Raw genomic sequence first — 15224 nt, forward strand, 5'->3', positions numbered from 1 at the left:
TTGTCGGCTCGCACAGCGTTAAAATATAACTCAATATATTCATATGATAAAACACATATGCTGCATAAGATAACTGCACCTCCTTAACAAGACCAAAATATCTCAAGATTATAATTGTGTAAACAACGCTTTGACGCTGCTTTGATAGGAAAAGTTGGAAGATAATAACATCGACCGGCTAAATTTACAAACTAATAATGAAATTCACAAACATTGGAAACATCTAGATCTTCCAGAAGTGGACATTCTTTCACAACACCTCGAATGGTCTGTGTTCTAAAAGATTACCGCCCTTAACGGTATCATATACAATTACAGCTTGTAGTCCAGAGCAGATTTATGACTATCGGTTGATAAATAATGAGATAAACCAAAATGGTACAACTAAAATTTGTTTCGTTAAAAACCCAAGTGGTTGTAGTACATTTTCTTTCTCAAAAGTGTAATATTTATTGCAGAAGGTAACAATTAGTGCCAAAACATAGGACAATTTTCTCCCTTTGCACACTACCCTAGTTATGACTTGTGAGAATTAAAAAAATTGTCTGGTTTGTTATTTATAGAACATGATACAGTATGATATATTTGTCTTGTACACACCGTTTATTGCATAATAATATTATACAAATTACAAAATGTCAAAAATCCAAAAGTTCTCTGAAAATATTTATTTATTGGCCTTTCATTTCATTTCAAACGGTAACCCATTTTTACAAAATTGATTATATTATGGTAGAGATAGCATGCTTGAACAAAATATAATAATATAAAAGTAATAATTAACAATGTTTTCATAAATAACAAAGATACTAATAATAACATGAGTAGGGTAATAGTATAAACTATAGACAGTAACAAGTAACAGATAATAAAGTATGAAGTAAGATAACAATAGATCAACAGTGCAATTACGATATGAGAACTGAACATATTAAAGAAAAATCAAACAGTCGAGCTTCACAACAGTAGTAATAAACAAAAATAGTAAGTACAACCCAGAGAACAACGCAGAACAACAAGATCTATTAAATAAAGCTATAGGAGTATTCACATTATGTCTGTGGTGGAAAGATCATTTGTCTTAGGCACTTCTTGAAGGCAGCCGGAGTGGTGCTGAAGAAGTCCACCTCACCGGAGACTTCGTTACCCTCCCTCCCCAGACGAGGAATACAACTGTGATGACTGTAGAGTGTGGGCATGGCTCTCCTAGAGAAGATGTCCTGAGAGCGAGTGTTTCCTGGAAGCCGAAATTCCAGTAGTGCAAGTAGCTGAGGACAGTCAATTACCCCGTTCACCAGTTTGTGCAGCAACGAGAGGTCAGCCAATTTTCTTCTCGCCCGCAAGGAAGGAAGGCCAAAATCCTTTCTCAAGCTCTCAACCGGAACGTCCAGATATGAGTAGCCAAGCCGCAATTCCATCAATCTTATGAATTTAGCCTTTACAATTTAAATTAGATTTTCATCAAAATTAGATTATTCATTTGGTCATCATCATCGCCGTTTCCATTTTTTTTATCCTGCGTTAAAATTAAATCTTTCAGAACAAAAAACCGTTATTTGTCGAATTATATTTACTGTCTTTGAGTTTTCACCAAGCAAATAATCAACTGTAAATAGTGACAAATATACAGGGTGAGTGGCTCTTGGTGTGACAAAATTTTTTGTGTTATAACGCAATGTAAATGTGATACAATGGCGGTTATAAAAAAGTGTAACTCCAAAAATTAGGTCTGAAATGAATTATTTTCAGTTTTTGTAAAAACCTGTGTTTTTGTACGTAAATCTGATATTTCTCAGCAACGTATATAGACATATGTGAGCAAACTACATAATTTTTAGATTCTCCGTTAAATTTTCAAGTTGAAAAGTTATCGCGTTAAAACGGTAAGAAAAGAATACTAAGTTTCAGGTCGATTCAAATGGCAAAGTTGCTAAGTTTCAGAAAAACTGAAACATCATTGAGCTCCATCTTTTTTACCACACCCTGTACACAAGAATGTGTCAAGTGATATTAAAAACTTTGCCATTTAATAGGCTTTAAAATGGTATGCCATATGACCATAGTTAAGTATTCGGTTACATACTTTTATCGGTGTTTGAATATTAAAAAACATGCAAGCTACAAAAAGATTAAAACAATTTAATAACAACTGTACTTAATTTTTATGTTTTATGAAACTGCCTCATAAAACAAGGAATTGAAGATTACAAAAAAGTAAAGCAGTTTTAAATAATTTGTGGATGCTACATGTGTAAGTTACGGATTAATGGTCACATCCTTTATCAATGTTTTAATTTCTTATCTTATCACTTTCACCAGTATTATTGTACATTCATTCCTTATCTTCTTTTATAAGACCAGTGTCCACATGAATTACTTCTACCTCCAATAAACTATTTTTCTGTTCAATTTAGTCAATTGTAGGCTGCCATGGAGTTCAATACTCGAGAATACGCTGATATGCACTTTATTTACGGGTTTTGTGATGGAAATTGCGCGTGCTGCCCAAAGAGAGTATCAAGTTCGCTACCCTGATCGCCGACTTCCCAGTCATTCTGTGTTCTCAAGACTCCTCATCAACGTCTTGTGGAGGGAGGTACAGTTCACAAAAGACCTAACGAAGTAGGACACATTGTTCATGATGTAGGATTAGATGAAGTAGTTCTAAAATTCAGTTCGGAATGATAGTAGTAGACAACTTCCTAGAGACGTAGGTGTATCACAATGGAAGGTTTTGGACATTTTGCATAAGAATAAGTTCCATCCATACCATTGTACGCCTGTTCAAGGTCTGAAAACAACTGATTATGCTCCTAGAGTACAAATCACCCACACCGGACAAGGGAACAATCCTTTCAAACGCGTTTTTTAGTATTAATGTTTGGTGTCGAGTCTTAGGCGACCAATTGATTGGCCCTCACATATTTGATGGAACTGTAAATGGAACGAACTACTTAGATTTTTTGCAATACGACCTACCTAACCTTCTAGATGGTTTGAACAATGTTGAAAGAGACGAGCTTATATTCCAGCAGGATGGAGCCCCTCCACATTTTAATGCAACAGTACGTCAATGGCTGACTGAAAACTATCCCGAGTGGATTGGACGTGGGGGGAACTGTCGCATGGCCTGCCCGATCTCTCCGACCTTATACCTATGAAATTTTTGTGTGGGGTTTTTTAAGCAGGAAGTTTATTCCACCCCAGTGAACTCAGAATAAGAATTACGAGGCAGAATTGGTCTGCATGCTCAAAGGCTTCGGGAAAACTGTCTTTTAAAATGACCGTAGGAGCAATGAGAAAGCGAGCAAGAGCTTGTGTGAGAAAAGAATGTCGCCATTTTGAAAATGAACTGCAATGATTTTACTTTTAATATTTTGTGTTCATGATGTATTCTAATTTTCATTTACCTTATTGATAATTGATTAAAGTTCCATTATTAAATATCTTTACTAATGCTCAATAATTAATTATGTTTATTATACCGTCCTATGACTACTCAGTGTTAACCTTTAAACCTACACTGATTTTTTTTTTAATGGCAAAACACCTAAATAGTTGGTATGGCATAACCTTATTTTATGAGGCAGTTTCATAAAACATAAAATTAAGTACAGGTGTTATTAAATTGTTTTAATCTTTTGTAGCTTGAAGGTTTTTTAATATTCAAACCGATAAAAGAATGTAACCGAATACTTAACTATGGTCACATGGCATACCATTTTAAAGCCTATTAAATGGCAAAGTTTTTTAATGGTCACTTGACACATTCTTGTGTACAGGTGTGGTAAAAAGATGGGGTCAATGATGTTTCAGTTTTTCTGGAAACTTAGCAACTTTGCCCATTTGAATCGACCTGAAGCTTAATATTCTTTTCTTACCGTTTTAACCGATATCTTTTTTCAAATTCACAATTTAACGGAGAACCTAAAAAATTATGTAGTTTGCTCACATATGTCTATACGTTGCTGAGAAATATCAGATTTATGTACAAAAACATGGGTTTTTTAGAAAAACAGAAAATAATTCATTTCAGACCTACACTTTTTGGAGTTAGAATTTTTTATAACCGCCAGTGTATCATATTTACATTGCATTATAACCCAAAAAAATTTTGTCACACCAAGAGCCACTCACCCTGTATTATTAACAATTACAATTTATCTTGGACTTTCACGGTCATGTGTAGCCTAAGTCTCATGTTTGAAAGATCTCTTCATCAAGAGTTATCGCATGGCATAAAAACACGGATTGGCAGAAGGCCTTGTAAGGTTATTACGTTGATTGGATCAAACGTCGTAGTAGCCCACACACTGAGTAGGGTACTATCACCAAGTATAGAGTCGCAGTGAAGGTGTTAATAATGATAGCTTGAATGTTTAACCATTCCACTTAACTCGTAAACGCTCTTATAGATATTATTTTTTCTAAACCAAACGGGCTTTGGTAAAAATAGGTTATTGAACATCTTGTCTCTAAGTTAAAAACTTTTAGTAGGCAAATTATTGTTTAGTTATTGTTATTATTGTTGCCTCCAAAAATATTAAAGAATCTGACGAAAGTATACGATCACAACAATACTTACATAATAGTGTTGCGCGTAATAATAGTTGCTTCCTCATTATTAATGATTTTGCTCTAAAGTTTTAAGACCCACTATTGTTTAGGCTTGACTATGTTTGACATAAATACATGGTTTTAACAATAGCAACTCATTGGTAGTATTCAGCTACAGTAGTACTTTTGGACCTAGTGAAGGAAATGTGATACTTGCTGGCTCTAGCGAGGCTATTGAACTAAGAGACCCGCCATGTCATTGACAAGAGTTCTTAATCATTGACAGTTTTCCGCCTAGATGACGTCTGCTGGCTGTGCCGCGCCGGTCTGTCGGTAGCTATCAAACTGTTTACGAGCGGAGCTGCATAGAGAAGAGAATGCTCAGCAGGCGCGTTTAACAGCCCTTAATATCTCGGAGCCCTTTACGGCACCAGACGTGACTCTCGCAACATTAATCAGACATAACAACAACAAAAGTCTGGCCTTTCAATAGCGAACTGACGCCCTCAACTTCGGTGTCCACAAACTTGTGAATCCAAGTACGTGAATGATCAATAAATATTGAATCAGATTGATCATATGTCATTCTCCCACATACAAATTTACATATACACATAGTAAGCAATCCACATCCTCTGTCTTTCAGCCGGATAATAAGGTACTCCTAAGTACCAACCTAAGAGCCAGCTGTACTGGTAGTCAATGGTTTCAGCCCCGTAAAATCTCACACTTGAACCCTTATTGTTCGTGGTAGGATTGTGTGGAAGATATACATTTTCACATATATAATACGCATCTATGTGCTGTGTAGATTTGCCTATATTTTTACTGGTTCTCCAGAAAGACGTTTCATACTTCGTTAACGTACTCAAAGGGCATACTTTACAAGGAAGACGACAATTTGAATGGATGTGTATTAAAGTAAAGTCAAGTAAAAATTGTCTTATTGTACCAGACGAAATTTAGCTAGGAAGTCCTCTCTAACACGTACAGTAACCTGGAGACCAACGACTTAAAGGTGACTACCGAACCACAACCAACGGCCAGTAAGATGGGCTCTGCGATCACTCATCCAAGTAGCAGCCACGCTCAACGTTGCGTGTTATTCATATATTTAAAATAACACTCTCATATCATATTCTAATAACACAAATAAGGGTTTACAAGTGTTTGAGACTTTTCATTGTTCTTATAGGACAAATGCAAAGTAGTTTTAATAAAGATGAGCTTCGGCTGTAAGGTTACTATCAAGGACCATGAATTTGTCACACGTGTTTACAACTCTTGTGTGTCATAAGTCTGTTGATTGGTCGGTGGTTAACGGTTAAAATTGGGAACAACGATATAATACGATAATATGTTTGTTTATTACTAATTAATTGCTTTTTCAACATTCATTTATATAAAAATATGACTTCCCTTGCTATATGAAAGTAATTTGTTATGAATCACATAGATCTCAATAGGATTCGTGGATTTTCAATGTACAATGTATTGTTAATGACCAAATCAGTTACATAGATTCTCAAGGAGTTTCTACACGTTTAACATAAGTTATACAGCCATTTTGTATAACAAATTTAATTTTAAGTTAGTTAATACTAATATTGCATTGGAGTAATCGTCCAGTTATTACAGTTACTAAAGTGTAATTTGATTTTTGCGCTCTGAGTTCCAGATCAGTTCCAACGCATTGCTCATTGACCACTTTACTATGATTACCGTACAAACAAATCTTTGAACTCATTGTCCCTTCTGTATCAGTGTCAAATGCTCTACCACCTTTTCTTAATGTTGCCAGAAATGTCCCTTCTTAGATGCTTGGCTTTGTGACAAACAAAACATTTGTAAAATTACCAACAACGTAGCCAGGAAAATATGTGGGGGGGGGGATCAAGAGAACTGACGTTTTCCCAAAGTGGACAAAAAGTAAGTCCCCATTTCCTTTCTTAAAAAGTCCTTGTTCCACATCTGTGTTGAGAATGATCTTTCAGCAGTACGTGTCAGTAATACTGAATTATTTAAATAGCAGTAATCGTTTACTAAAGAAGTAATTGAAAAACTGAAAATTTGGAGGTGGGGGTCCGGACCCCTTGGATCCCCTCAGTGGCTACGTCCTTGAAAATAGCCTAATATGCCTTGATATATGTTTTTGTGGAACTCGTGTTGTTCCTTACAAGCCACAGATCCCCTTCCACGAATCAATGAAACCCGACCGAACTATCAAAAAAAGTGAAGTGTCCAAAATAGCTTTGAAGCCCAAATCCTAAAAGATATTACATTTACAATATCTCTGGATCTAACTATCGTGTTATAAAATCAAAAGTAGGGACAAACGAACAGACGTCAGATGAAAAGTACACTCTAGAATTCGTATAAAAGCATAAAGATATTCTCTGCGTATAAACTTGGATATGCCGAACTTGTAAACAAATCTACCACAGTACGACAAACTGAAATAAGAGTAAACCAAGCTAGAGTTGTCCTCTCCAGCCGCCTCCGGAAATTTCAAACCATCCTCTATTAATTTCATCACCTCAGTCTTGTTGCTGAAGAAGGTGACATACTCAGTGTGGCTTCGAACTAGTATCTCATATCATCAGACAAGAATCTTCGTAGTTGCAAGTCTGACCTTATTCGAAACAGGATAATATCAATTCAATATTTGAAAGAATACCAAGCTGGAATTAGTACAAACACTAAACTTCCTGTACCTGTACACTGTGCCTCTTTTTATACAACCCTATTCCCATAAGAGGAAAGATCGGCCAGTTTTGTGGATAAACGTTCTTAACACCGTTTAGTCTTAGGATTGAATTCAGCAAAATTATAAAGATGGTGCAAACGGGTTTTGGTCGGGGTTTCTTTGATATCAGAGCATTATTTCTTGAAAGCAACTTCCCTTTAAGAAAGAAATAAAATTAGCATTTTTGATCATTCCACGGGGATTTATATGCATTTAAAATAAGAATGATTTTTGGTAGGCAATTGTGTTACTAGAAACAAGGACAAGTTGCGGAAGATGTATGAAACCATGTTGTCATGTTAAGTACAATATTACTTAAGATAATTCGATTTTTTTTAAGAACATAATTTTTTGTCTTTTGTAATTTTTCATTATACGTAGTGAAACATTCTCACATCCAATTTTAATCGCGCTTAACTTAAGTGCTCTCGATAACATAATATTCCAAAATGCTAGTTCAAATCTCACATCCAATTTTTCGTTGAATCATCAAAGATTATTTACTATTTTTTCTTCATGAAAAGTATCATTATGAGATTTAAATATAATGTTACAAAAACATAACTTAACAGAGCGCTGATTGCATCACCTTAGGCCTACTGGTATGCAATCAGGCGCATTGTGAAAATGCCTTAATATTATATTTACAAAACTCATATAGCATATTAAAAAACAAATTAAAGTAAAAAATAGTATTCTGGAATAAATTCTGAAGTAGCAAAACTCTCAGAACTATACACCAACCGATTGTAATCTAGTCGTACATAACTCTCTAAAACTTTAATCCAGCAAATGAAGCCAGTCGTCAATAAATAAAAAAAAAAAACAGATTTTCCAAACAGAGTTGACGGAGTATTTATTAATGCCTATATAATTAGTATATCGAGATCTTGTACCGAATATAGGGGATGTTTGTTTTACAAAATAAATAAATAAAATATATTTAGTTCTTTCTTCTATTCGTTTTATTCATTCTTTTCTTTTTTGTTGCAAATTTAACAAGTGTCGAACAGAGAACATATTAATTACCACGTTCTTGCAAAATGTTATTATTGTACTCAGTTTCGAGTAGCTCCTACGAACTTGTAGATAGACGAAACAAAACCATGAGGTTGTTTTCTGTCCAGCTTAGTACTTTCCCTTATACGAATAGTGCTTGGGAAAGTATATTGGTTACTATTGCATTTATATTCAAGTATAGTAACATTTGAAACAAGTATGAAGCTAGAATTATAGTTGCTGTTTCAACCATGCGTGATGTCTAATGTACAACTCATAAAATTCTAATTAATTGATTGATTACCAGAACGTAGTACGTATACTACTAAATATCATAGCGTTAACAGTAATTTAGTTTTAAACATGAATACTTCAAATAAGAGGAAGTATTTAAAGGTATGGAATCCATGTAAGAATATGCAAAACAACGTTGTGTGGTGCTTACAAGTAATTGAGAGAAAATAAATGGGAGTAATATTCGTATTATAAAAATGTTTATTTAGTTAAGTACAGCCGCTTTGTTACACAATGAAAAAAAATATTGTTTTATGCCACTGAGCACGTTAGGTGAGATATTCTAAAATATCAGATGCGAAAGAGAGACTGGAACATATTACCATTTCTATGTAATAAAGTTATGTTTTCAAATATTAAAATCCCTCGTTCATTCATAATGATACCGCATTTCATCATAGCGTCAACTTTGCTTTGACCCTAGGATGGAGGAAATAAATAAGTCTACCTGAAATTCCCCTACAGGGTTAACAGATCCACATTATGGAGCAAAACTCGAAATCCCTCCATGTAAAGTTATTTAACACTAGCTCTTACCCGTGCCTTCACATACAATAATAAAAATCGAAGGCCTACTTAATAAAAAGTACTTATAATGTAATATGATGGAGCCGTACGATATTTTTCAAACGTAAATAGGCATACACCAGGTAAACATTAGTTCGTTGTTCGTTGTTAGATGGGAGGGGCGGGTTAGAGGTTATAAGGAAATTGCACCTGCATCGTGTAGGCCTCGTCTAGGGTTTGTACGTCTAAGTGTATTTCTGGTACGAACAAATCATATTTCTAACGCTACATCTGAGTGGCTTTGTTTTCCTGATAAAAAAATACATAGGTCTCGGAACCCATTCCAGTCAAAAAGTGTCGACATCCGGTCTAACATATTTCCAGTGCAACAGTAGAGTTTGCCTTGCTGACTCGATAGAGAAAATATATGTAAACACACAGGGCTCAGAAGCCTACTTCGATCAAAAAGCGTATACTTCCGGCTTTTGTAATCTGTTTTCGATCTAAGATATTTCTAATGGCACGGTTAAGTTTGCTTTGTCCCGATGAAGACAATATACTACATAATAAGTTTGAGAAACCTACAGCGGTTAAGCATATCCTACGATAAGTAATCCATTACTAAATTTGAGCAACATTTAAAAATAATTGTTTACAGCAGGATTTACGTTACTGAAGTGGTTTTTGGAACTGTAGTCTGTAGAACAATGATTCGTTGAGGCATGTTAATGTTCATTTTTCTGTCTTCCTTAAGCTAAACCGACAATCCTTTCTTTAAGTAATGCCATATCACAATGTCAAGAATAGTTAAATTGATTTAGTTCTTCTCGAGATTAGCACATAGCAACACATTCAGCGATTGACTTGTATTTATAACAATATGACTGTTTGATAAACAAAGGTAATAACGGGTACATAACCATTAACCGTTCAGCCTGCATGATGAGTCCGTCCAATCCAAGGAGCATGAAAGTTGTGGACTGAAGGTCGAAACCAAAGGCTTCTCATAAAGATGAGAAAAGCTGGTGGTAAATGTTACAATATCTAGTTGATGCAGACCACAAGTGGCATTATTCCTTGAAACCAGTACGAATATACTTATATTAGACTAATTAATTATTGTTTCTTACAGTAATTAAATTTATAACTTTACATTACCCGACAACTACATAGATAAGTAGAAAAAGGTGTATGACCTCACTCAAGAAAAACTAAAAAAAAATTAAAATATTTAAATAAAAATTAATGTGAAAATCGACACGGAAAACAGTGACCTGATTTGGATTTTTTTTGTCAATCGGTTTAGTAAAAAAATCATAATACGAATTCTGGTGTACATAATTTCTGCGCAGACACATTATTGTACTTTTGTACTTGCCGGAGTCAAAAGAAGAGACCATACTGGCCCCGGATGTATTGTTTTATCTCAAATATTGTAGGCGCTAGCTACGCCTTGTTCATGAAAACCTATTCTTAGAATTTAAAAAATTATGGTTGCCTGTAAAGTCGGTTTTACGGGCGAAGATTTTACGTGACAACGTCTTTTTTGTCGGTAGAATATGTATTGATATGAATATTATTAAATTGCACAATAGGAACAAGGAATTGAATGAAAATAAGAAATGCACAAATTTTAACTATAGAAATATATTTTGTTTACTAAAACATTGTACATAATTTGAAATTAATTAAAATTTGTTATTGTAAATGGTAAAGTTGAATAAAACATTTACTAAAATTGGAATTTGAAATTCTTGCTAAACACAGTTATATTCTAACTCCGCGCGTGGTGATTGGTCGGTTTAGTTCGTTTGTTTGGTCGCACTGTTATGACAGGTTAGAGGTTATAATTTGTTATTTTAAATGTTTGACTAGCAATACGCGCTGTTTCTTCTCAATCGACTGAATTACGATTGATTGCAGAGTGATTTAAACTAATAATTTACTTAACACTATCAACATTTGTCAATAGTATGACATAACCTATAAACTCAGTTTCTCAACTTTTGTGTCAATCTAACAATTAATCAATCAATCATAGTTTACGATAATGAAATATCAGTGTACAATTATTTACCTTTATTGTTGTAGTTGTTGTAAATGACGAATCTAAGCACTCCACATTTTCACGAATAAACATAGTTATCTGCTTTATCCCGTACGGCGGACCCACAGTTATCTGCTTTATCCCGTGCGGATCCCGTGCGGCGGACCCACTGGACGGACATCGTAACGTTACCGGGCGTTACACTTTTTCATGAGTGACTCCGAGTCGCAACCTAATTTAAGACGTTGTCACGTCAAAAAAAACCAATACAATTATTGTAAAAACATTTGAGAAATCCAACAGGTAAACGTGCCTATTATGTATATAATATTAGAGATAAATAACGGAAGGGAATTTTTGTATGTTTTGCCGTTTAAGAATCAAAATGATTAAAAATACATTTTTTTGAGAATATTTGTTCATAGACCGCTCTAAGGCTGGGCGTTTAGGTCTGTTTTGTATAAATATATAATAATTAAAGCGTTTATTAATTTAGGTTATTCAATGCTGTTGTAAAGATCTCCGCATCGGTTCTCACTCAAATCTTGTTTGTTCATTTTAATAATATTATTTATGTTTTTCTAAATAATCCCCCAAGACCAAAATCGACTGTCAGCCACGATAGTTTTGCTAAGGTCATATAACATTATAGTAGTTAATTATAAAATTATAAAAAAAATTATCAAATAGTAATTTCTTTTTGTCTGAAGTCAAAATGAGTTAAAATGAAGAGTTTAAAAAGGGCGAATAAATAATACAACAAATTTCTATCAAACCTTTTAGGTTCACAGGCTTACAACTTTCAGTAAATGTTAACCAATGTGCATAAATTTTAAATAATAGTTATCTAACCATAATCAACCAATTACGCTTTAAAGAGGAATTGTCAGTCTCTTTATTTAGTTGTTTGATGTTGATATAAGCAATATAACTATTTATTGATGCGACGGTTAGTTTTGTGTTTGAAATTAAAAACGTCAATGATCTGAGACAAACGTTTTTAACCCTTTCGATACCCGTGTATTTCGTCTGCACTCAAACTAACGTGACTGACGATGTATTTCTTAGGAGAAATTACTCAATCGATCTCAAGAAAAACAGAAGTTGTGTGCTTATGCAAGGCAAACTTGCTCTCGCCCCCTCAAACCTCGGAAGGATCCATTTTAATAATGTATAAACAGTATTACAAATTGCTTTTCATAAATTACATAACGCTAATCTCACTATATTAATTTTTAGTTGTTTCAGTGAAGAATTAAATACAGATTGTACTTGCATTGTGTCATGTATTTCTATATATAAATACGGTATTGTCAAAATACAAAATTCGTCAAGTATGAAATGAAATAATGTGCGTAATATTTCTGCTGCCATTGTTTAATTGTTTTAATTAGTGTGGGATCATTATTGCGGAATTAAAATAATGGAAATAAACTAAACTAAATGAATAAATGTGGATAACATTTTGTCCATGCGTTGATACGACAGTAGAGCTTGTTACACTAATACTCGGAAATTAAACTGCTTAATTAATGAGTACAAAATACACGTGTGCGGTATAAAATTTACGGTGATGCGAGTTTAGTCACAATATTTTATACAGACTTTTTATTCACGAATCGGACTTAATGTAGTGATTAATTATGTCGACAAGAAATCAAACACATTAACGGTTCGCGGTTAATTGTTGAGTGACTCCATGTCCGAAGTCCACACGGGCGTAACATTTTATAGCAATTTGTGTAAGGGCCAATGAATGGGTAAACAAGAGTACTCGAACAGCTCATGTGTGAAGTGCCACTGGACCGTGTCGAGCGACAGATCGCGGTACAAACACACCGCCCCGGGCCTCACATATTGGACACCGTCATTACCATTACCAGTGATTGCCTTGCCATTGCATTCCTTTGTTTTACATCTTCGGTTCCACTCCCCTCCTCCCTTCCTTTTTGTCCCGGAATTTCCATCAAGCACGGTTTTGGCGGCAGCAATCAACAGTCGGCTGATTGGCAGGCTTTGAAAGAACTGTTTCTCTGCTGCATAACACCTCCAGGGGCGTTACAGTTGTCACTGGAGCGAGCATACTCGCTGTTCGAACCATGATTTAAAAGTGTTACCTCGCTGTTGTGATGTTGCTTCTCGGTTAAGTGCGATAGCAATCATGCGTAGCAGTTTGGTACAGATTGTTTGAGATGTCGCCATCAGAATAAATAACTTGTTTAAGAATTCAAATATTTTTCCTTCGTTCCAGTTATAAAAATAGTAGAACGTTACATAAATATAACTCAGATAGAATGACGTAGCCAGCGAGGGAGTCCAAAGGGTCCGACCTTTCCCAAATTTTCAATTTTTTCAATTACTTTTTTAGTAAACGATTATTATTATTTAAATAATTCAGTATTACTGAAATGTATTGCTGAAGGATCGTTCTCAACAAAGAAACGGGTCAAAAACTTTTTAAGAAACAAAATAGGGCTTACTCTCTGTCCACTATGAGAAAATAGGCCTATTAGTTATCTGGACCTCCCTCCCCCCCCCCCACGACAAAAAATATTCCTGCCTATGTTATAGCCGAGATGAGGGGTTTTCATAAAATGAGCCATACCTCGATTTTGATGCTAGGATCCTGGTCTTACCCAAATTATGACGAGCAATTATTGGCTAATTAAAGGCCATCAAGTATACAACTACATTTATTGTTTGAATATCAATATAACACTAGGATTATGGAAAAAGAATAAGATAGGCTAAATATAAAAACAATCAATATTTTATCATTCAATATTTTTTATAAGCTTCACAGAGTACCTTAATTTTCTAAATTGACAGTATGTTACTTACAGAAGTAAGTGTACATTTCTGTGATCTAAAAATCTTGTTTCTTTAAAACCTTATGTAGTTTTTAGAAACTATTCTAAATATCTAGGCCTACAGTATTCTTAGTAACTGAGACTCAAGCCTTAGACAATTGTTCAAAGAACTAAAAAGGATGAATTGTTCGATTTCTATTTAAAAGGAGAACTTATGGTTGATTTACCAAAATAATAAGTTCCAATGCAGTTCATACAAGACTTTAAAACCAGAAGAAGAAAGCTTTATACATGTTGAACCATTTAACTGCTGTTACCGTATCTTAAAACAAGCATATTAATCTTCTCTATCAAAGACCTTCAACATCATAGTCGAATATCAGTATCGTTCAACCTAACCCTAGGAATTACCGCTTACAAATAATTTTAGACTCTAGAGCAACAAAATATCTTTATAGAGCTATGTCTTTATCTAGGTTGTACAAGATGTCTAAGCACAATCTGATCTTTAAACATTCTTTTGCCCCTGGGAACCTTCACTTTTTGTAATCATCTTCTATCCATAGTTGATTTACGTCTATCTTTGAGTATCATCTAATCTCTAAGAGCGCCTGGTTTTTTTTATAAATTCTAGTAGTTAGTGCCTGACCTCATGGCTGCCATCTGTGCCAATGTACCCATCTGAACCCTAAGAATCTTGGGTAGCTAGGAGCTCTCTTTCTTTGAAACTAACTTCTAGCATATCTTTGACATTTTACTCCACCTCGAATCTACAAGAATTATTATCCAGTATTTTGTATCACCTGGCTTTTTGAAAAGACCAGAATTGTCCTTTAGGGAGTTGGCATTGTTAGGAAGCAACCGGAAGCCCGAGGATTCTGAAAGTGCCAAGCTTCCCCGACCAGTGGAAATTCCTGTGGGAACACAGGTCGCATTCTTCTTTAGAATGCGGGAACTCCCTGGTCATTTTTTATTTCTTGCTTTTGGCAGTTTCCGCCTATTGGAAGCTCCGGACTCTCTTATATGCTATCTGAGATACCGTTCTATGGGATCACCCTTGAGTAACCAGTTTCTGATCCTCCAGAGTTTTTTGGACCCGAGTTTACATGTATTCCATGGTACATAATAAACTTTTGGTATAATCCATACATATATCCATAAACCATATTTTATGATATTGTATAAAATGATCGGTTCAGTTTTATACGTCATTTATAAATACTCTCTACGCACCACATGTATGCAATAACTATCCTGAGCTTGC

Source organism: Homalodisca vitripennis, chromosome 3 (assembly GCF_021130785.1).
Source record: "Homalodisca vitripennis isolate AUS2020 chromosome 3, UT_GWSS_2.1, whole genome shotgun sequence".
Taxonomy (NCBI): domain Eukaryota; kingdom Metazoa; phylum Arthropoda; class Insecta; order Hemiptera; family Cicadellidae; genus Homalodisca; species Homalodisca vitripennis.